Genomic DNA, 24,428 nt, shown 5'->3' with positions numbered 1-24,428 from the left:
CGCAGGTGCGCCGCCCGCCGTCCCGCGCCCGCAGGTCCCCGCCGGCCGGCTCTTCCACCGCCGCCTGCGCCGTGCGAGCGCCGCCGGCGTGCGCCGCCAGCCCGCGCCCCGGGCCTCTCCGCCTCCCCGCCGTGGTCCGTGCCGCCGCGCCATGGCCTCCACTCCTCCTCCGGCTGCCTCCCCGTCGTCCTCCGCAGCTCCATCGCCGCCCCCACCTCGTCCCGGTCCGGATCCGGCCGTCCCGAGCTTCTCCGGCCTCCTCGCTCCTCGCCGGATTTCCTCCACCATGCCGGAGAAGAAGGTGGATGAGATCCACCGGGATCTCGTCCAAACGCCGTCCCCGTCCCGGATCCCTCCTTCCCGGAACGCCTCCGTCCCGGGTTGACTTTTCCCGGAGGTAAAAATGCCCAAGTCCCCGAATCTGCAGTAATTTTCATGCCATGTTTGTCATGCCGTATCTCTGCATCCGTAGCTCCGTTTTGTGCGTGTAATATGTCAAATTGTTCTTCTCAACGAGCACATCATTTCATTTTATTACATCATACTCATTTGAGGTCATCTTGATGCCTGAATCATCATTGTAAGAGTGCTTCATAATGTTTTCTGCTGTCTGTTATCAGAACGATCTCTTTTGTCATTTTTGCCATGATTGATGTGTGCATCCTATGAGGTTGATGTCTAAATGTGTTTTGAACTATGCTATGGCTTCTTTACAGAGGTTCTTATCATGTATTTTTGTGATCAATGTGGTGACTAGCACAAGCATGCAAACTAGGCTTCGTGATGTTGCTGATTTTAGTCCCTGTTCTGCTGTTATTTTGATGCCATGTAAACTTGATGCTACAGAGAGATCCATGCATATTTTGAGATACTTCAGTAAGGGTGTTTTGAACATGTGGTTTTTGTATATCCATTCATGCCCTTTTTTGCAGTTATAGAGTAGTCTAGCATGTCATTTGAGTGCTCTACTTTTGCTTCAAAATGTTTCCTGGCAGATTGTTTACATGTTATTCAATTTTGCCAAGGTTGCTATAGTTGATCCTTGCATGCTATGAACTTGTTCTTGCCTTGGATTGTTACACAAACATGCCTTCTTGATGATACTATGCTCAGCTTGTCATGCAATGACTTGTGGTGAGTGAATCGAGCTTGTTAAGTAGGGTACATGCTGTTACTGTTTTGCTAGGCTGAATCTGTTATTTCGTGATGCTATATAAACAGGTTGCTACTAATCATTCTATGCATAATCTGGAGATGTTCTATAAACATGTTTTGATCTACATGTCATCCTCTAACCATACATGCCCCTGGTAGCATTTATAACTTGCTGTAGCTAGTTGTTTCCTTGCTCCAAAGTTGCTTCATAATGTTGCCGTCAGCCTGTTAACATTAAGTTCAGTTGTTTCCATGTGTTTTCCTAGTGTTCCATGCACCCTATGACCTTGCTATTGCCATGCTTAGCTTCACAAATATGTCTTCTTACTGTTGGTTGCCTTGCCATTCCATGTAATTCTCTGTAGTGATTTGCACAAGCTCATGTACATGCATTCATAATTCTGTTTCTGCCATGTTTGAATCTGTATTATAACTTGCTATGTTTACGTGGGTGCCATCATATTTTGTGCTCCTTTTTGGCTTATGGTCACTAAGGGACTTTTGATCTATGCTTTGAGTAGAATCATGCCATGCCTTTGTTTGCCATGATAAGTTCCTGTAACATGTTGTTTGATAGCTCTGAACATTGCATCATGATGTTATTTTCTGCAAAGTCTGAAATTGTTATAACTTGCAATCTTACCATGTGTGTTTGAGTATGTTCTAGTGATTTCTGGAGATAGTTCAGTGTTCATGTTTTGTAATGCTTTACCTGTACATTATGCCCATGACTTTTGTTTTCATGTTGAGATGCTGTAGCTTGTTGTTTTGATGCTTGCAATATGCCTAGTTGCTGTTTTGGACAGATTGTTGCTATAACTTGTTTAGTGTGCATGTGTTGAACCGTTGCTCCGTTTCGAGTGTGCTCTATATGAAACTTGCTTGATTTTGCATGTAGTTTCATATTATCATGTTGCATCCTTGTTTTGAGGTGTTTGCTTGATGTTTGGGTGCATTTTGCATCAATGCCATGTTTAACTTGTGTTACTCATATCTTCTATGCGTAGCTCCGAATTAAATGAACTTTATATGTAACTTGACTAGAATCTCGTGTAGATCATCTTGTTGCATCTTAACTTGCTGTTTAACAACTTGAACATAAGGTTTATTCAGATCTGGACCAATTTCGAAATTTGCATATGAGGACTTACCGGAATTGTTATATGTTGTTCCCGGCCTCATTTAAACTTGCCTTGATGTGTTGCTCTTGTTTGCATCATCTCTTGCCATGAGTAGCCTTATCTAGATTGGTCATGCATCATGCTTGGTTGTGCATCATGTCATGTTCATGTGTGGTGTGTTTACCTTGTTGTGTGTTTCTTCTCGATAGTTCCTGTTTCGTTGCGATCGTGAGGATTCGTTCGTCTACGCTTGGTTCGTCTTCGTGGCTTCATCTTCTTCATGGACTCATTCTTCTTCCTTGCGGGATTTCAGGCAAGATGACCGCTACCCTGGATCTCACTACTATCATTGCTATGCTAGTTTTTTCGTTCTATCGCTATGCTGCGCTACCTATCACCTGTTTATCAAGCCATCCCAAATTGCCATGAACCTCTAACCTTTGACACCTTTCCTACGCAAACCGTTGTTTGGCTATGTTACCGCTTTGCTCAGCCCCTCTTATAGCGTTGCTAGTTGCAGGTGAAGTTGAAGATTGCTCCATGGTGGACAGGATTTTGGTTGGGATATCACAATATCTCTTATATTATTAATGCATCTATATACTTGGTAAAGGGTGGAAGACTCGGCCTTTTGCCTAGTGTTTTGTTCCACTCTTGCCGCCCTAGTTTCCGTCATACCGGTGTTATGTTCCCGGATTTTGCGTTCCTTACGCGGTCGGTGATTTATGGGACCCCCTTGACAGTTCGCTTTGAATAAAACTCCTCCAGCAAGGCCCAACCTTGGTTTTACCATTTGCCTCACCACCACCTATACCTTTCCCTTGGGTCGGCCAACCCGAGGGTCATCTTTATTTTAGCCCCCCTGGGCCAGTGCTTGTTTAAGTGTTGGGCCGAACCGAGCGATGTCCGGCGCCCCCTGGGCAACCAGGGTCTATGCCAACCCGACGTCTGGCTCATCCGGTGTGCCCTGAGAACGAGATATGTGCAGGTCCTATCAGGATTTGTCTGCACAGCGGGAGGCTTTGCTGGTCTTGTTTTACCATTGTCGAAATGTCTTGTAAACCGGGATTCCGAGTCTGATCGGGTCTTCCTGGGAGAAGGTCTATTCCTTCGTTGATCGCGAGAGCTTGTCATGGGCTAAGTTGGGACACCCCTGCAGGGTATAATCTTTTGAAAGCCGTGCCTGCGGTTATAGGCAGATGGGAATTTGTTAATGTCCGGTGGTAGATAACTTGACACCAGATCCGAATTAAAACGCATCAACCGCGTGTGTAGCCGTGATGGTCTCTTTTCGGCGGAGTCCGGGAAGTGAACACGGTTTCTGGGTTATGTTTGACGTAAGTAGGAGCTCAGGATCACTTCTTGATCATTACTAGTTGACGACCGTTCCTTTGCTTCTCTTCTCGCTCTTATTTGCGTATGTTAGCCACCAGATATGCTTAGTCGCTGCTGCAACCTCACCACTTTACCCCTTCCTTTTCCCATTGAGCTTTGCTAGTCTTGATACCCATGGTAATGGGATTGCCGAGTCCTCGTGGCTCACAGATTACTACAACAACAGTTGCAAGTACAGGTTGTACGATGATCATGACGCGAGAGCGATGTTTGCTTGTTTGGAGTTCTTCTTCTGCTTCTTCTTCGATCAGGAGATAGGTTCCAGGTCGGCAGCCTGGGCTAGCAGGGTGGATGTCGTTTGAGTTTCTGTTTATGTTTCATCCGTAGCCGGATGATCCTCTTATGTATTGTGATGTTGTATTCGTGTGGCATTGTATGCCTCTTGTATGTATCCCCATCTATTATGTAATGTTGATGTAATGATATCCACCTTGCAAAAGCGTTTCAATATGCGGGTCTATCCTTGGTGGGACCTTCGAGTTCATTTTGGATAGGGTCGCATATTGGGTGTGACAAGAATATTCTTTGGCTCCCCTTGTGTTGAATCAATAAATTTGGGTTGAATACTTTACCCTTGAAGGCTGTTGCGATCCCCTACACTTGTGGGTTATCAAGACTAATTTCTGGCGCCGTTGCCGGGGAGCATAGCTCTATTCTCTGAGTCACTTGGGATTTATATCTGTTGATCACTATGAAGAACTTGAAAGACGCTAAAACCAAGACTTTGCCCTCAACTACGAGGGGTGGTAAGGAACTGCCATCTAGCTCTGCACTAGATTCTCCTTCCGTTATTAGTAGGCTTGCGACACCTAAACCTGCTACTGCTATGAATTCTGATATGTCGCATGTTATTGATGATGCCACTTCTGCTATGCATGATGAAACTACTTCTGTGCGTGATACTACTTTACCATTAGGTGAATTTCTTGATGAACAACTTGCTAAAGTTAGGGGGAATGATATTACTGAAGATCCTATTGCTGATGGACAATGTCAGTGTCAAAACCGGCGGATCTCGGGAACAATATGCTTTGCCCCTACGCCATTTCACTTTTGATCGAAGGGACCACCCCACCAGCATCCGCCACGGCGGATTCGCCGCATTGGTTTTAGACCCAATCGTCTGTGCTATCGGTGTCAAAACCGGCGGATCTCGGGTAGGGGGTCCCGAACTGTGCGTCTAGGCGGATGGTAACAGGAGACAAGGGACACGATGTTTTACCCAGGTTCGGTCCCTCTTGATGGAGGTAAAACCCTACGTCCTGCTTGATTGATATTGATGATGTGGGTATTACAAGAGTAGATCTACCATGAGATCAAGGAGGCTAATCCCTAGAAGCTAGCCTATGGTATGATTGTTGTTCGTCCTATGGACTAAAGCCATCCCGTTTATATAGACACCGGAGAGGGCTAGGGTTACACAGAGTCGGTTACAATAATAGGAGATCTACATATCCATACATATCCGCATAGTTCGGGACCCCCTATCCGAGATCCGCCGGTTTTGACGCATAGTTCGCGGATGCAACATGTCATAAATGAACGTATGTATAAGAAAGAAATGCAATGATAAGCAAAAAGGTGCTGCATTGTTTATTCAAGAAATACTACTGTGAATGCAGAACGATACAAATGGTGCGATAAGCAAGGGATGGGACTATTAAACATGTCCCCCTCCAGGGGTAGGCTGCGGAATGGTGTATAAAACAGATTTAATGCTCGTAATGGAGACCACCTGGATATTCGTCGTAGCCTTTCTCCTTCCCTGGCTATTGCATCGTGAGTTCGGCAGGTCTACTGCCAGACAGGGCCTCTGATGAGCGGAGTCCTGTGGGTAAAGAAGATAAAAAGAGAAAAAGGAACGACATACTTGAGAGCCCCTGGTGTGGTTAAGCCGCATTCTGGGCCTATCATGGTCGTGCCCCTCCCCCTATGCCCATGGTATCTCCAGAGCGTAATGATGTACGCGAAGGACCAGTCTTGCAATTTTGCAGGGGCTGGGGTTGGGGCCGCATTGCTACGCGTGCTCGGAACGTGCCAGGTGGTCTTGTTGTAGGTTACTCCGGGCGCGTTTAGCCGTGTCCAGTCGCTTAACGGCCGGACTCGAGAATTGCCTTAAGAGGCTGCACTGTACTTCTGCTGCGAGAGCCGCTGTATGTTCCTCTGTTCGGAGAGAGTGTTCAGTGTTTCAATTGATCGTGATGACTCCTCGAGGGACTGGCATCTTGAGCTTGAGGTATGCGTTGTGCGGCACCGCGTTGAACTTTGCAAACGCGGTACGTCCGAGCAGAGCATGATAGCCGCTGCGAAACAGAACTATGTCGAAGATTAACTCCTCGCTTCGGAAGTTATCCGGGGATCCGAAGACCACTTCCAGTGTAACTGAGCCTGTACAATTGGCCTCTACACCTGGTATGACGCCTTTAAAGGTCGTCTTTGTAGGTTTAATCCTTGAGGGGTCTATGCCCATTTTGCGCACTGTATCCTGATAAAGCAGGTTCAGGCTGCTGCCGCCGTCCATCAGGACTCTGGTGAGGTGAAATCCATCGACGATTGGGTCTAAAACCAATGCGGCGAATCCGCCATGGCGGATGCTGGTGGGGTGGTCCCTTCGATCAAAAGTGATTGGGCAGGAGGACCATGGGTTGAACTTCGGGGCGACTGGCTCCATCGCGTATATGTCCCTGAGTGCACGCTTCCGCTACCTTTTGGGTATGTGGGTTGCGTATATCATGTTCACCGTCCGCACTTGTGGGGGGAAACCCTTCTGTCCTCTATTTTTCGGCAGTCGGGTCTCCTCCTCGTCATTGCTATGCAGCCCCTTGTCGTTGTTTTCGGCAATTAGCTTGCCTGCCTGCTTGAATACCCAACAGTCCCTGTTGGTGTGGTTAGCTGGCTTTTCGGGGGTGCCGTGTATCTGGCACGAGCGATCGAGTATTTGGTCCAAATTGGACGGACCCGGAGTAGTTCTTTTGAATGGCTTTTTCCGCTGACCGGGTTTAGAGCCTCTGAATCCGGCATTGACTACCGTATCCTCACTATTGTCGCTGTTAATGCGGTGTTTGTTCTTGTTGCGACGCGACCTGCCATTGCAGTCCTTGATATCCGGACTGCCAGAATTTTTGCTGAGGTTGTTGCTGCGGGCTAGCCAGCTATCCTCTCCCGCGCAGAAGCGGGTCATGAGTGATGTGAGGGCTGCCATGGATTTCGGCTTTTCCTGTCCCAGGTGCCGGGCAAGCCACTCGTCGCGGATGTTATGTTTGAAGGCCGCGAGGGCCTCCGCATCCGGATAGTCGACGATTTGATTTTTCTTAGTGAAGAACCGTGTCTAGAATTGTCTGGCCGATTCGTCTTGCTGCTGAATTATATGGCTTAGGTCGTCAGCGTCTGGTGGTCGCACATACGTGCCCTAGAAGTTATCAAGGAATGCGGCTTCCAGGTCCTCCCAACTCCCAATTGACTCTGCTGGCAAGCTGTTAAGCCAATGCCGGGCTGGTCCTTTAAGCTTGAGTGGGAGGTATTTGATGGCGTGAAGATCATCACCGCGGGCCATGTGGATATGAAGAAGATAGTCTTCAATCCAAACTGCGGGGTCTGTTGTGCCATCATAAGTTTCAATATTCACGGGTTTAAACCCTTCGGGGATTTGATGATCCATTACTTCATCTGTGAAGCATAGTGGGTGTGCGGCGCCTCTGTATTGGGCTATATCACGACGAAGCTCAAAAGAGTTTTGTCTACTGTGTTCGGCCCAGCCGGACTTGCTGTGTCCGGCGTGACGGTTGTCGTCACGTATCATGGGGCGCCCACGCGATCCATAGATCGATCTTGATTGTCTTGCCTTATCCTCCAATATATCTCGCAAGTCCAGAGCGTTCCCCTGTGGCCTTGTGCTTTTCGAGCGATGCCGGGGTACGGTTCTAGTGGAGGGCCTAGAGGCCTCTCTGTCGCGGCCATGGGGTGGTCGGTCAGCCGTATTGTCCGCTGGTGATGCAGGTTCATATGCCTCCTCCTCTAATCGGGGGAGCAGCTTGTGTTTAGGGTAGCTTTTGGAGGGGCGTTCGAGCTCATGCTCTTTGACCGTAAGGACTTCAGTCCATCTGTCGGCTAGCAGATCTTGATCAACTCTAAGCTGTTGCTGCTTTTTCTTGAGGCTGTTTGCCGTGGCCATAAGCCTGCATTTAAAACGCTCTTGTTCGACGGGATCCTCAGGCAGGACAAATTCGTCGTCGTCGAGGCTTGCCTTGTCTCTGGAGGGAGGCATGTAATTATCATCGTCTACCTCTTCATCTGCCGCTCTCTCATGAGGGCTGGCTTCTCCGTCCTCCTGTGCTGAATCTTGCTGGAGGGGGTTGTCTTCGGCACTGTCTGGGGTATTATTGTCTCCGGTGCCGGAATCTCCATTCTTGCTGTGGCAGGATTTAGAGCGGCGCCGCTGAAGCCGGCGCTTGGGCTGTTTCTTGGAAGGGTCATCCTCCGCTGTTCCTTCGCCATTCCCATCCTTTGGGATGTCCACCATGTATATGTCATATGATGAGGTGGCTTTCCAGTGCCCAGTAGGCGCTGGTTCTTGGTCATCTCCGGCATCGTCGTCCATACCGTCGATGTCTTCGGAGTCGAAGTCTAGCATGTCGGTTAGATCGTCGACAGTGGCTACTAAGTGGGTGGTGGGTGGGCTTTGAATTTCTTCATCGTCCGCATCCCAACCGTCCTGACCGCAGTCCGGCCACGGCTCTCCTGATAACGAGAGATACTTTAGCGAACTCAAGATGTCGCCGAAAGGTGAGTGTTGAAAGATGTCCGCAGCGGTGAACTCCATGATCGGTGCCCAATCGGATTCGATTGGAGGGGGCGCGGGAGGTTCGGAGTCCGGCGAGGAGTCCGGCACCTTGAAGTCACGAGCTTCACGAGGGACAAGGTCTGTATTCGGCTCCATCGCCGTAGAGGTTGCATCCCCCGAGGCGGTGTCTAGCCACCCGTCCTCGATCTGCGCAGCCGGCTCCGAATTGAGGGTTGGAGCGGACTCGTGTGCGGCCTCCAGGGCACTGTCCGGCTGCAGAGCTAAATCATGCCCATCGTGACAGTGCGGCGCGCTCGGCTGTGGCTCGAATCCATCGAAGATCAAGTCCCCGCGGATGTCAGCCGTGAAGTTCAAAATTCCAAATCTGACCTGACGGCCAAGGGCGTAGCTTTCGATCTGCTCCAGATGGCCAAGAGAATTGGCCCGCAGTGCAAAGCCGCCGAATACGAAGATCTGTCCGGGGAGAAAAGTCTCACCCTGGACTGCGTCATTGTTGATGATCGAGGAAGCCATCGAGCCTATCGGTGACGACACAGAGGAACTCTCAATGAAAGCACCAATGTCGGTGTCAAAACCGGCGGATCTCGGGTAGGGGGTCCCGAACTATGCGTCTAGGCGGATGGTAACAGGAGACAAGGGACACGATGTTTTACCCAGGTTCGGGCCCTCTTGATGGAGGTAAAACCCTACGTCCTGCTTGATTGATATTGATGATGTGGGTATTACAAGAGTAGATCTACCACAAGATCAAGGAGGCTAAACCCTAGAAGCTAGCCTATGGTATGATTGCTGTTCGTCCTATGGACTAAAGCCATCCGGTTTATATAGACACCGGAGAGGGCTAGGGTTACACAGAGTCGGTTACAATAATAGGAGATCTACATATCCGTATTGCCAAGCTTGCCTTCCACGCCAAGGAAAGTCCCATCCGGACATGGGACAAAGTCTTGAATCTTGTATCTTCATAGTCTTGGAGTCCGGCCGATGATGATAGTTCGGCTATCCGGACACCCCCTAGTCCAGGACTCCCTCAGTAGGCCCTGAACCAGGCTTCAATGACGACGAGTCCGGCGCGCATATTGTCTTCGGCATTGCAAGGCGGGTTCCTCCTCCGAATAATTTATAGAAGATTATGAACACCAGGATAGTGTCCGGCTCTGCAAAATAAATTCCACATACCACCGTAGAGAGAATAATATTTACACAAGTTCAATCTGCTGACGTATTTTGTGGCGTGACGTCACACCACTACCAAGCCTTTACTCGAATTGTTTTGTTTGTACCACCTCAGCGCGTTTAGCGAAGCGGTTTCCTTGGCACGTCTTGTCAAAGCAGAGATCGTGTTCCCCTTATTCCGGGATTCCCATCAATACGGACGTGGGTAACCCAACCGCGCCATTGATCGCGGCGCTTGGGAGATAAGCGAGTTTTATCAGGCCGGTGGGGACGTATGGTTTCGTCCGCCCATATAAGGGGATAAAGATCCAACCCTTCTACCTACGCCTTCTTCCTCCTTTGCTTATCCATGTCCGTGAACTCGAGCTCCAGCGCCCAAGTCCGCACATCTCACCTCAACATTATCCAACTATGTCCGGAGCGGGAGACAAGTGGATGGCCTCCTCCGTTACGGAGGGGCACATCCAGAAGCTGCGCAGCGCCGGATATCTGTCCAGCGACATCGCGCACCGGCTCCCCGACAAGGGGAGCTCATCCCCACCCCTAGGCCCCATGAGAGGGTAGTATTCCTTTCCCATTTCCTCCGCGGACTGGGCTTCCCACTCCATCCCTTTGTCCGTGGGCTCATGTTCTACTACGGCCTGGATTTCCATGATCTGGCCCCGAATTTCATCCTCAACATCTTGGCGTTTATCGTCGTGTGTGAGGCCTTCCTCTGCATCCAGCCCCACTTCGGCTTGTGGCTCAAGGCCTTCAGTATCAAGCCGAAGGTTGTGAAGGGCAGCCAAGCGGAGTGCGGAGGCGCCATGGTGGGCAAGATGCCCAACGTTAGTTGGCTAGAGGGCACCTTCGTGGAAACCATTAAGGGGTGGCAATCGGGGTGGTTCTACATCACCGAGCCGCGTGACCCTGAATGGGCAGCGGCCCCCAAATTCAGATCTGGCATCCCCATACGGCTCACCTCCTGGAAAGTGAGTGGCTGGACATGGGGTGTTTCGGAGGAGCTGACCGGACTTCAAGCCTGCATCCAAAAGCTAGTGAACAAGAAGCTCAAGCTCGTCAACGTAGTCCAGGTCATGCTCATCCGCCGGATTCTCCCATGCCAACAACGGGACTTCAATATGTGGGAGTTCGATCTGGCGCAGCACCAGACTTTGAGCGGGCTCTTCGACACTACGTACGAAGAGGCCTGGAGGGTGCTGTTTAAGGGCGCCGAGGCTCCCGCATCCGCTACCGAAGATCGCGGATTCATCTCGCAGCGTCCGGCTAGCGAGGTAAGCGATTTTGCCCTTTACGGGGCACTTGTTTTCCATAGTTTGACTCTATGCGGGATCTAAACTCCCCCTCCTTTGACAGGACTGGCTGAAGAAGGCCGAGCAGACTATCTGTCCGGCCCCTTTGCCAGAAGACCCAGCTGACGCCCGTTTAACGGGGCTGCTGGCTCCGGCACCCCATGTGGTGCCGAAGAAGAAGGCCAAGAAGAAGGCCACGGGCACTCGAAAGAGTTCCTGTTTTCAGGTGTCATCGGGCGATGACACCGAGGCGGACTCCTCCCACGAAGGCGAGGAGGAGAAGAAAGAGGCCTCTCCCCTAGTGGGGGGAGGGAAGAAAAGGAAGGCCTCCCCAACGAGGGAGGCCGAAGGTTCCAAGAAGGGAAGGACTCTTCCCCCGGACTGCTCTGCCAACGCCGGCGACGACGACGAGGACTGGCCTCCAAGGGCCAAGCCCCTGGCGAGATCGTAAGTATTCGGACTCCCGAATAACTTCATGATTTTTCTTTTCGCCACATGGTGTCTTTCTAATGCTGCATACAACCCTGAAGTCCACCCAAGGATGATCTTCCCGCTTCGTCGAGCGGGTCCTTGGGTGCGTCGGATATGGATTCCCTTCCGACCGCCTCCAACCCCCGTGATGCGGATGATGCCGAGGTGGGATCCCGGGAAGGGACCCGCCAGGAGGAGGAGGCCCCGAAGGTGCCGTAGGGCAACCTCCCGGACTTTGCACCGGACTCCGCACCGGAACCTGTAGTGGCTCCAGAGTCCGGCGCGCGGCCCCTTTGTAAGAAGGGAAAGACCGTGACGCCGGCGGCCTCTGTCCAACCGGAGGCGCTGGATAGCTTGCTGGAGGCGCTCAATGGCGCTTCCATCAAAGAGGAACACCGCACCGTCATGAGTGCGGTGATTCAGAAGATTCAGCTCGCCAAGAGCGGGCTGACCGAAGCCTACAGCAGCCTTCTAACAAGCTTTGAGGTAAGAATTTTGATATATGTAAAATAGTACCGCATAGACAGTAGCCCCTGATGCTCGGTTCGGTGTTCGGAAAGAAAAGCCGGACTGAGGATCTAAAAAGATATACGCAGGAGTCATAAAAAATATGTCAATATGGGATTGCAGGCTGTGCTGCTGACCTCTGCCGCACTGACTGCAGAGGTCAATACTTTGAAGCAAAGCCTCGAGCGGTCCGAGAACGAGCTGGGCCGTGCCAAGAAGCAGCTCGAGGACAAGGAAGGTGAGTAACACCTTTAAAATTGTACCTTACAGAAAAGGATTTGGTTGCAAGAAGAATGACAAGGATAACATGGGTATTGCAGGGGCCACGAACGAGGTGGCGACCCTGAAGGAGGCGGTGTCCGCGGCCGAACGTAATGCGGCCGCGGAGCACACCGAGCGAGAGAAGAAGGAGGCGCGGGTGGTGGAGGTACAGTAAGAGCTCCAGGCTCTCGTGGAAAAACATGAGAGTTTGGAGCGCGACTCGAAGACTCGAGAGTCCGAGCTTGCATCGGCTCTTGAGAGTGCCAAAGCCGCTAAGGCCGAAGCCTACAAGGCCCTCCAGGAAATCGAGGCGTTGAAGAAAATAGCGGCGGGTAAGGCATTTTTCATTCAAAGTAAGCATGTGAGTGTGAATTACCTATCACTTACCCGAATTCGGAGCTCTCCAGGAGCGTTCGCAGATCTGCCATGCAGCGTGTCCGATGCTGCCGCTTTCTATAGGGCCGAGGAGGGGAGCTCGACGGAGAAGGTCTACTGGTCTCAGTATGCTGAGGCCGTACATCCGGTGCCCCTTAGCGACCAGCTAAAGCAGCTAGTCGAGGTCCACAAGGTGGCCGAACAGGCCATGAAGGGCCTCATAGTTCGGCTGTGGCCCAAGGAGGCCATGTCTGGGAGCTACTTCGGCCTGGTGCGGCGGCTCGTGGATGCTTGTCCATGGGTTGAAGTCATCAAGCATTCCGCCTGTATTGAAGGTGCCCGTCGGGCCCTTGCCCGCGCAAAGGTGCAATGGGGCAGGATGGATGCTGAGAAGCTTATGACGGATGCGCCACCGCCGGGAAAGGAGTATCGCACGCCCGAGATGTATTATAAGAGTGTCCTGAAGGGTGCCCGCATTATTGCGGGTGAGTCCTCCAAAGATGTAATATTTGAGTAGACTCGTATTTTGTTATCCTGTGCAGTGAAAACTTTGTTCATATGCGCTAAGCAACGCTTGTTAATTTAAAATATTACCTTCTGTGTGGCCGTTTATCAAATATGAGAGATGGCAAGTCGTCGGCTTCAGCCCCCATGCCACGAGTGCTGGGGTGTTCGGGATAAATTTGAGCACTCTTGTTCCCATTTTTGGGTCCATCTAGGGAGGCGCTCAACACAACGAACCAGGCAACCGGACTTATAATGCTTGAACACTCTCACTTAGCCATAGAATTCTATAATTTTAAATTTCGGTGAAGCCCCTAGTGTTCGGAAGGCCGAATTTGGGGCGCTATCCACGCCTGGGCCGGACAAAGGCGGTTCCTCTCTCTAAGCGGCATAAGTCTTTAGGGACTCGAAAAAAACCTCTCGAACAGCGACCGGCTCTCGCCTCATCATGACGGTCAGTTTTAGCTTTCTCCACTGAGGCGCTCGCCCAGCTCAACTGGGGCGCAATCGCAGTGGTTCTCACAGTGCTACCTTAGCCGATACAACGGAATGTAAGGTACCAAAACATGGGAGCCGGGCAAACCCAACTATTGACCCAAGACATGATTCGGAGCCGATGCATATAATGCTATAAGTTCGGGGTGCCGCACTTGTGAGAGTGTTCGGACTTATCACACCATGATGCGGGAAACATAAGCCCCTGGTGTATTTAGCTGTACCAAAGTGTACAGATGCAACATGTCATAAATGAACGTATGTATAAGAAAGAAATGCAATGATAAGCAAAAAGGTGTTGCATTGTTTATTCAAGAAATACTGTTGTGAATGCAGAATGATACAAATGGTGCGATAAGCAAGGGATGGGACTATTAAACATGTCCCCCTCCAGGGGTAGGCTGCGGAATGGTGTATAAAACAGATTTAATGCTCGTAATGGAGACCACCTGGATATTCGTCGTAGCCTTTCTCCTTCCCTGGCTGTTGCATCGTGAGTTCGGCAGGTCTACTGCCAGACAGGGCCTCTGATGAACGGAGTCCTGTGGGTAAAGAAAAGAAAAAGAGAAAAAAAGAATGACACACTTGAGAGCCCCTGGTGTGGTTAAGCCGCATTCTGGGCCTATCGTGGTCGTGCCCCTCCCCCTATGCCCATGGTATCTCCAGAGCGTAATGATGTACGCGAAGGACCAGTCTTGCAATTTTGCAGGGGCTGGGGTTGGGGCCGCATTGCTACGCGTGCTTGGAACGTGCGAGGTGGTCTTGTTGTAGGTTACTCCGGGTGCGTTTAGCCGTGTCCGGTCGCTTAACAGCCGGACTCGAGAATTGCCTTAAGAGGCTGCACTGTACTTCTGTCGCGAGAGCCGCTGTATGTTCCTCCGTTCGGAGAGAGCGTTCAGTGTTTCCGTTGACCGTGATGACTCCTGGAGGGCCTGGCATCTTGAGCTTGAGGTATGCCTAGTGCGGCACCTTGTTGAACTTTGCAAATGCGGTACGTCCGAGCAGAGCATGATAGCCGCTGCGGAACGGAACTATGTCGAAGATTAACTCCTCGCTTCGGAAGTTATCCGGGGATCCGAAGACCACTTCCAGTGTAACTGAGCTGTACAATTGGCCTCTACACCTGGTATGACGCCTTTAAAGGTCGTCTTTGTAGGTTTAATCCTTGAGGGGTCTATGCCCATTTTGTGCACTGTATCCTGATAAAGCAGGTTCAGGCTGCTGCCGCCGTCCATCAGGACTCTGGTGAGGTGAAATCCATCGACGATTGGGTCTAAAACCAATGCGGCGAATCCGCCGTGGCGGATGCTGGTGGGGTGGTCCCTTCGATCAAAAGTGATCGGGCAGGAGGACCATGGGTTGAACTTCGGGGCGACTGGCTCCATCGCGTATACGTCCCTGAGTGCACGCTTCAGCTCCCTTTTGGGTATGTGGGTTGCGTATATCATGTTCACCGTCCGCACTTGTGGGGGGAAACCCTTCTGTCCTCTATTGTTTGGCGGTCGGGTCTCCTCCTCGTGATCGCTATGCAGCCCCTTATCGTTGTTTTCGGCAATTAGCTTGCCTGCCTGCTTGATGGTAACAGGAGACAAGGGACACGATGTAGGGGGTCCCGAACTATGCGTCTAGGCGGATGGTAACAGGAGACAAGGGACACGATGTTTTACCCAGGTTCGGGCCCTCTTGATGGAGGTAAAACCCTACGTCCTGCTTGATTGATATTGATGATGTGGGTATTACAAGAGTAGATCTACCACGAGATCAAGGAGGCTAAACCCTAGAAGCTAGCATATGGTATGATTGTTGTTCGTCCTACGGACTAAAACCATCCGGTTTATATAGACACCGGAGAGGGCTAGGGTTACACAGAGTCGGTTACAATGGTAGGAGATCTACATATCCGTATCCCCAAGCTTGCCTTCCACGCCAAGGAAAGTCCCATCCGGACACGGGACGAAGTCTTCAATCATGTATCTTCATAGTCTTGGAGTCCGGCTGATGATGATAGTTCGGCTATCCGGACACCCCCTAGTCCAGGACTCCCTCAGTAGCCCCTGAACTAGGCTTCAATGACGACGAGTCCGGCGCGCATATTGTCTTCGGCATTGCAAGGCGGGTTCCTCCTCCGAATAATTCATAAAAGATTGTGAACACCAGGATACTGTCCGGCTCTGCAAAATAAATTCCTCATACCACCATAGAGAGAGTAATATTTACACAAGTTCAATCTGCTGACGTATTTTGTGGCGTGACATCACACCACTACCAATCCTTCACTCGAATTGTTTTTATTGTACCACCTCAGCGCGTTCAGCGAAGCGGTTTCCTTGGCATGTCTTGTCGAAGCAAAGATCGTGTTCCCCTTATTCCGGGATTCTCATTAATACGGACGTTGGTAACCCAACCGCGCCCGTTGCCACGCTTGATGGGGTCATGTACCTAGGGTAGGGTCACAGACCTGATCTAAGTACCCTGCCCAAGGACATCCTTAGAAGAGGTCACCTTCCAGTCGACCAACGAGGGACTCACTCGACTGACTTGAAGGACTCGACCACGAAGACTCACTCGACTACCAGGAGGTCAAAAGGCACTCTGCACTGCAACGGCCTGTAGTTAAGTAGACTTTATGATAGTTAAGACACTTTATGTGGGACGTTACCAGTAACGCCCCGGACTAAATACACCTTAAACCCTTCATTACGTGGGCTGGCTGGGGTCCTGGCGCACTCTATATAAGCCACCCCCCTCCACAGGCAGAAAGGTTCGGCATCCTGTAATTCATATACACATAATCCACTCGACCGCCTCCGGGCCCTGAGACGTAGGGCTTTTACTTCCTCCGAGAAGGGCCTGAACTCGTACATCTCTTGTGTTTACAACCTCTCCATAGCTAGGACCTTGCCTCTCGATACCCACCCCTCACTCTACTGTCAGACTTAGAACCACGACAGTTGGCGCCCACCGTGGGGCAGGTGTTTTAGCGATTTTGTGGAGAAGTTGCGGTTCTTCCGAGTACTTTCGTCATGATGACTGCTGGAGTTTTGGTTGAGGGTCGAGAGATCCGTCTCGGTGCTCTCACCTTCGTCGCCGACGACTCCGCCTGGCTCCAGGAGGCTCCACTCGACGTCGATGCGCTCCCCGTCCGCGGTGCGACGCATTTTCGCGCATGTGTCCGCGGCGTTCTTCTGCGGCAACCGTCGACTCCGTATCGGTCGACTCCCCCATCGACCATCCTCCCGGTCTCCCGCCAGTGCAAGCGCTCGGGCCGGTCGAGGCTTCAGCGGTGGGTGAGGCACGCGGTGGCTCGCCAGACGACCACCACCCAAGTTGCGGCAATCGAGCCCGACGAATCTCTCTACGGCCTGTTCGACCTGTCGACTGGCTCCGTAGAGACTGCATCCGAGTGCGATAGCAGTGATCCAGCGGCGGAAATCCTGATGGTCGACGGGCCCCGCAGTCCCCCTGGCTTCGCCCGTGATGGTGGGGCAGGCGACGGAGGCGACCCCGCAAGAGACCACGAAGAGTACCAGCCCGAGCCACTCGACTCTCTGCAAAGAGAGGAACTTCGCCGCAGGAACGTGGATGTCTTGCGTACTCCCATCGCAGGAGAAACCCCCAAGGCTCGCGCCTTGGAGGAGGCTCGTTAGCCAATTTGGCCGAACGCACTCGACTGGAGAATCTTCAGCGAGCACTCGACGAGCGCGCCCGGCAACGAGTTCCCGACACCAGTCGACGTCAACTCTTCCCGTCGACTCAGGTATATCGAACCCCAATCCAGAATTTAGCAGCTGCCACCCGTATAGCAGAGTCCATCCAGCCCTCTCAGTCGGAAGCTGGCAGAGGCTTGATGCAGATCAGGGATCTGCTCCGGGCAGCAGGAGATCAGAATTCGGCCGTGTCGCAGTCGCGCAACAGAATTCACAGTCGATCCGTCGCTGCGAATACGGTTCAGTCGGCTCACAGCCCCAGATCGCCTCCGCGGCGTGAAGGGCGCGAGAATCGGCGAGACCAATATGGTGACCGACTCGACCGAGATGATAGGCGTCGAGTGCCCAATTCCCCTCCGAGGGGTGGGTCTTACGCTCCTCGGCAGCAGGATGACAGACGTCAGCTCAGTGCGGGGCGAAGAGTTCCAGTCGACCCCAGAGAACTAGGCTTTGATGCGCGATCCATTATCGTGCAAGGCTTAGTCGACCGGAACAGAGCCCATCGAGGTGGACTCGACAGAGATGCACCCACAAGCAGTCGAGTGCATGTTTCTGGTCCTGAATGTTTCAGCAGAGCTATCAGAGCCGCAGTTATCCCTCCCAATTTCAGGTTGGCAACAGGAGTCAGCAAGTTCACTGGTGAGTCTAAGCCTGAAACTTGGCTTGAAGACTACCGAGTGGCGGTTCAGATTGGTGGTGGGAACGACGAGGTGGCCATGAAGCATTTGCCCCTCATGCTGGAAGGTTCTGCCAGGGCATGGTTGACTCAATTACCTCCTAGCAGCATTTACACTTGGGAAGATCTGTCCCGAGTGTTCATCAGAACGTTTCAAGGAACTTGCAAGCGACTGGCTGGATTGACGGAGCTGCAAGTCTGCGTACAGAAGAACAATGAGACTCTCAGGGAGTATATTCAGAGATGGATCACTTTGCACCATACTGTGGAGAATGTGTCTGATCATCAGGCAGTCTGCGCCTTTAAGGATGGTGTCAAGAATAGAGAATTGAGTTTGAAATTTGGTCGAACCGGTGACATGACCTTGAGTCGGATGATGGAGATTGCTACCAAGTACGCCAACGGCGAAGAAGAAGACCGACTCCGAAGCGGCAAGCACAAGCCGAGTCAGTCAGAAAAGGGAAACACCAGTCGGAAACAGAAGCGGAAGGCTGAACCGGCAGCTCCTGGAGAGGCTCTGGCCGTGACTCAGGGAAAGTTTAAAGGGAAACCAAAAGGATCCTGGAACCCTAAGAAGGTAAAGGATAAGGAAGGGAACGACGTGATGGATATGCCGTGTCACATCCACACGAAGAAAGACGAAGAGGGGAATATCATCTACCCAAAGCATACCACTCGCCAATGTCGACTCCTAATCCAGCAGTTTCAGGGAAAACAGTCTAAGGACAAGGAGAAGGAGTCGGACAAGCCCGCAGACAAGGAGGACAGTGAGGAAGGATATCCACATATCAACTCCACTCTGATGATCTTTGCAGATGTGGAAAGCAAGAGTCGATTGAAAGTCATTAACCGAGAGGTGAACATGGTCGCCCCAGCAAAAGCGAATTATCTGAGATGGTCCCAAACACCCATCACATTCGACCAATCTGATCACCCGACTCATATTGCCACCCCTGGGAGGCAAGCTTTGGTGGTCGATCCAGTTGTCGAAGGCACTCGACTGACAAAAGTGCTGATGGACGGTGGTAGTGGGCTGAATTTGTTGTATGCAGACACGCTGAAAGGAATGGGCATTCCGATGTCCCAACTGAGCACCAGTAACATGAGCTTTCATGGAGTTATACCAGGGAAGAAAGCCGAGTCACTCGGCCAAATAGCTCTAGACATGGTGTTTGGTGATTCGAAACATTTTCGCAAAGAGAAGTTGACGTTTGAGGTCGTGGATTTTCAGAGTGCATATCATGCCATTTTGGGGAGACCAGCTTATGCACGGTTCATGGCTCGACCATGTTACGTGTACCTCAAATTGAAGATGCCCGGCCCCAAAGGAGTGATCACTGTCACCGGTGATCGGAAAAAGGTAGAAGAGTGCTTTCAGAAGGGCTCAAAGATTGCCGATTCCCAGGTGACAGCGGTCGAGTTCGAAGAATACAAGCAAAACACAGATCCGAGTGATTTGCTGCGATCCAAGAAACCCGCCACAGAATCTGCATTTCAGTCGTCCGGTGAGACAAAGCCTGTTCACATTCACCCGACCGACCCCGATGCAGCTCCGACCCACATCTCCACAACACTCGACCCGAAATAGGAAGAAACGCTCATCCAGTTCCTCCGTGAGAACTGGGACATTTTTGCATGGAAGCCCGCTGACATGCCAGGTGTTCCCAGGGGACTGGCTGAGCATCGCCTAAGAGTCGACTCATCTGCAAAACCAGTCAAAGAGCATCTTCGGCGGTCCGCCGTCCAGAAGAGAAAAGCCATTGGTGAGGAAGTGGCTCGACTGTTGGCGACAGGATTTATCCGAGAGATATACCACTCCGAGTGGCTCGCTAATGTTGTCATGGTTCCTAAGAAGGACATATCGCTCCGAATGTGCATTGATTTCAAGCACATCAACCGGGCCTGCCCGAAAGATCATTTTCCTCTCCCTCGCATAGATCAAATTGTTGACTCGATCGCGGGATGCGAGAGACTGTCTTTTCTAGACGCCTACTCCGGGTACCACCAGATCCGTCTGTACGGACCCGATGAGGTAAAAATAGCTTTCATCACTCCATTCGGGTGCTTCTGCTATATCACCATGCCATTCGGCCTCAAGAATGCCGGAGCCACATTTATGCGAATGATTCAGAAGTGTCTTCTCACTCAAATCAGTCGGAATGTGGAAGCGTATATGGATGATATTGTCGTCAAGTCACGAAAAGGTTCCGACCTGCTCGCTGACCTCGCCGAAACATTTGCCAACCTCAGAAGGTATGATATCAAGCTCAATCCATCAAAGTGCACATTTGGAGTTCCTGGTGGCAAGTTACTCGGTTTTCTCGTTTCCGAGTGAGGAATCGACGCTAATCCAGAGAAGATCGGCACTATTCTCCGAATGAAACGCCCTGTGCGAGTGCACGATGTCCAGAAGCTTACTGGATGCTTGGCCGCATTAAGTCGATTCATCTCACGACTCGGTGAAAAGGCATTGCCTCTTTACCGACTGATGAAGAAGGCAGACAAGTTCGAGTGGACTCCAGAAGCTGATGCAGCATTTGCCGAGCTAAAAGCTCTGCTCTCCACCCAGCCGGTGCTTGCTGCTCCAATCAGCAAAGAGCCTCTGCTGCTCTATATCGCAGCCACATGACAAGTCGTCCGTACTGTGCTTACGGTCGAGCGGGAAGAAGAAGGAAAAGCTCTCAAAGTTCAGCGCCCAGTGTATTATTTGTCTGAAGTCTTGACTCCATCCAAGCAGAGATATCCTCATTATCAGAAGCTTGTGTATGGAATATACATGACCACAAAGAAGGTTGCTCATTATTTCTCTGATCATTCCATCACAGTCGTCAGCGACGCTCCACTATCAGAGATTTTGCACAACAGAGATGCAACTGGTCGAGTGGCTAAATGGGCGATTGAACTTCTTCCCCTTGATATCAAGTTTGAGGCAAAGAAAGCCATTAAGTCCCAGGCAATAGCAGATTTCCTCGCCGAGTGGATTGAACAACAGCAGCCGACTGAAGTTCACTCGGAGCATTGGACCATGTTCTTTGATGGCTCTAAGATGTTGAATGGTTCCGGTGCTGGGGTTGTCCTGGTTTCCTCCAGAGGAGATAAGCTCAGATATGTGCTCCAGATTCACTTTGATTCCTCCAACAATGAGGCAGAATATGAGGCCCTCTTATACGGATTGCGCATGGCCATTTCACTCGGCGTCCGTCGCCTGATGGTCTATGGCGACTCGGACTTAGTGGTCAACCAAGTGATGAAGGAGTGGGACGTGAGAAGCCCAGCCATGACTGGATACTGCAGTGCAGTGAGGAAGCTGGAAAAGAAGTTCGAGGGGTTGGAGCTCCATCATATACCCCGACTGAAAAATCAAGCGGCTGATGATCTAGCAAAGATAGGTTCCAAGAGAGAAGCCATTCCGAGTGGTGTGTTCTTGGAGCATATACACACTCCGTCAGTCAAAGAAGATCCTTTCACCGAAGAAGCTCCACAGCCCAAGAGTGCCACAAATCTGACTGAGGTTGAAGTCCCAGCAGTGGTCGACTTGGTCATGGAGGTCTTGGTGGTCATTCCCGACTGGACAGTTCCATATATCGCGTATATCCTGAGAAAAGAGCTCCCGGAGGATGAGGAAGAGGCTCGACAGATCGTCCGTTGATCTAAGGCCTTTACCGTAATCAAAGGACAATTATACAGAGAAAGCGCGACTGGAGTTGGTCAAAAGTGCATAACACCAGAAGAAGGTCGAATCATCCTTAATGATATCCACTCAGGAACCTGTGGTCATCATGCGTCCTCTCGGACCATCGTGGCCAAAGCCTACCGAGCCAGATTTTACTAGCCAAAGGCGAATGAGATGGCAAAGGAAATAGTGGATAAGTGCGAGGGATGTCAGTTCTACTTGAATATGTCGCACAAGCCTGCATCGGCTCTGAAGACCATCCCACTCGTCTGGCCTTTCGCAGTATGGGGGTTGGACATGGTCGGTCCTTTGAGAACAGGGTGAAGTGGCTTCACGCATGTACTGGTGGCAGTCGACAAATTCACCAAGTGGATTGAGGCTAAACCAATCAAGAGCCTTGACGCCGGTGCTGCTGTTAGCTTCATCAGGGAACTAATATTCAGATATGGAGTCCCGCACAGCATCATTATGGATAATGGGTCGAACTTTGACTCGGAGGAATTCAGAGATTTCTGTAACTCTCAGGGCACGCGAGTCGACTACGCTTCAGTCGCTCATCCGCAGTCGAATGGACAAGCAGAGCGAGCCAATGGCCTGATTCTCAAGGGATTGAAACCTCGACTAATGCGTGATCTCAAGCATGCAGCTGGAGCTTGGGTCGACGAACTTCCCTCGGTGCTTTGGGGACTGCGGACCACACCTAATCGGTCGACCGGAAGAACCCCATTCTTCTTGGTCTACGAAGCTAAAGCAGTCTTGCCGAGTGATCTTCTCCACAATGCTCCTCGAGTTGAAATCTACAACGAAGCAGAAGCTGAACAAGCGCGGCAGGACGCAGTCGACCTTTTAGAGGAAGAAAGGGAGATGGCTCTGATCCGGTCGACCATCTACCAACAAGATTTGCGTTGTTTCCACGCCAGAAATGTGAGGGGTCGAGCCTTCCAGGAAGGAGATTTAGTTTTCCGAGTGGATCAGAAGAAACAACACAAGCTTGCTCCTTCTTGGGAAGGACCCTTCATCGTCACCAAAGTTCTCCACAACGGGGCGTACCGTCTTTACAACGTCGAGCATAATATCGACGAGCCCCGAGCTTGGAATGCGGAACTACTCCGCCCATTTTACACTTAAATTTAATCACTCGGATGAGTTGCAATAAAGTACTTCTGTAGTCCATGGACCTCAAAATAATAGTGTCATAGTTCCTCCATAATTTTTGTCACTTTTTATTTTGTCCAATAAAATTTCCCCTCAGTGGATGACTTAGCCGCGAATCCGTTTCGCCTAAGTTTGTAAAAATCCTCCGAGTGGTGAGTCAGACTCCCACTCGGAGGCTTAGCTGCGAATCCATTTCGCCTAAGATTAAATAAAATCCTACCGAGTGGTAAGCCAGACTTCCACTCGGAGGCTTAGCTGCAGTCCAAGTACTCGCCTAAGTTATCAAAAATCCTACCGAGTGAAGAGCAAACCTCTCACTCGGAGGCTTAGCTGCAGTCCAAGTACTCGCCTAAGTTATCAGAAATCCTACCGAGTGAAGAGCAAACCTCTCACTCGGGGACTTAGCTGCAGCCCAGTGCTCGCCTAAGTTGTCAAAAATACTACCGAGTGAAGAGCAAACCTCTCACTCGGAGGCTTAGCTGCAGTCCAAGTACTCGCCTAAGTTATCAAAATTCCTACCGAGTGAAGAGCAAACCTCTCACTCGGGGGCTTAGGTGCAGCCCAGCGCTCGCCTAAGTTATCAGAAATCCTACCGAGTGAAGAGCAAACCTCTCACTCGGGGGCTTAGCTGCAGCCCAGCGCTCGCCTAAGTTATCAGAAATCCTACCGAGTGAAGAGCAAACCTCTCACTCGGAGGCTTAGCTGCAGTCCAAGTACTCGCCTAAGTTATCAAAATTCCTACCGAGTGAAGAGCAAACCTCTCACTCGGGGGCTTAGCTGCAGCCCAGCGCTCGCCTAAGTGGACTAAGGAATAAGTCGATTGCAGTAAGCGCCCCGCTTTGAACCTGCAAAAGGCATTTCGAGCCAAAAGCAATCATATTCAAACACCAAATTCAAGTTCGGATCGATACCTAAAGGAACCGAAAGTGCTCAGGTGCTAAGCCCGTTAAGGTTTATCGGTTACAACTCCACTCGGCATACCGAGGCAAATTTAAAGCGTCGAGTTTAGAAGAAGTTTTTTACCCCTCCTGTGGAGGGCTGGAAGGTGCAACAAACTCATCAAGATCAATTCCATCTGCGATCCGAGTGGCAGCCGCAAGGAAAGTTTCCATAAAGGACCTGAAGTCGTGTTTCTTGGTGTTGGCCACCCGGAGGGCCGCCAGCTTGTCTTCTCGCGCATCTTTGCAGTGGACTCGGGCCAGACACAGAGCAACATCTGCACCGCACCGAGCCGAGGACTTTTTCCACTCCTGCACTCGACCAGGGATCATGTTCAAGCGAGCCATCAGCGACTCGAGGTCGTTCTGAAGTGTCTCCCCGGGCCAGAGCGTCGAGTCGATGCGAGATGTGGCGACCTTCAGCCTTGCAAGATAGTCCACGACAGCTGCAACACGGGACTCCAGTCGGAAAACATTCATGGCAACTTCGTCATCCATCGGAGAATTGACGGGGTCAAGGTTTGGTTCCAGCCGGCTAGTTTCTTCTTCAAAGTTTTGACAAAATTCTGCAAGGACGATCACCGAGTCAAGGCGATGGTCGAATGGAAAAACCACGGTTGGAAATGATCGCCGAGCATAGAGATTTACCTTCAAGCATAAGAAACAGCTTCTTGGCAAGACCATTCAGGAAGGCCTCCAGATCTTTTTTCTTCCCAAGAGCAGCTT

This window comes from Triticum dicoccoides, chromosome 4B (genome assembly GCF_002162155.2).
Source record: "Triticum dicoccoides isolate Atlit2015 ecotype Zavitan chromosome 4B, WEW_v2.0, whole genome shotgun sequence".
NCBI lineage: Eukaryota > Viridiplantae > Streptophyta > Magnoliopsida > Poales > Poaceae > Triticum > Triticum dicoccoides.
This window is presented reverse-complemented; position numbering follows the sequence as displayed.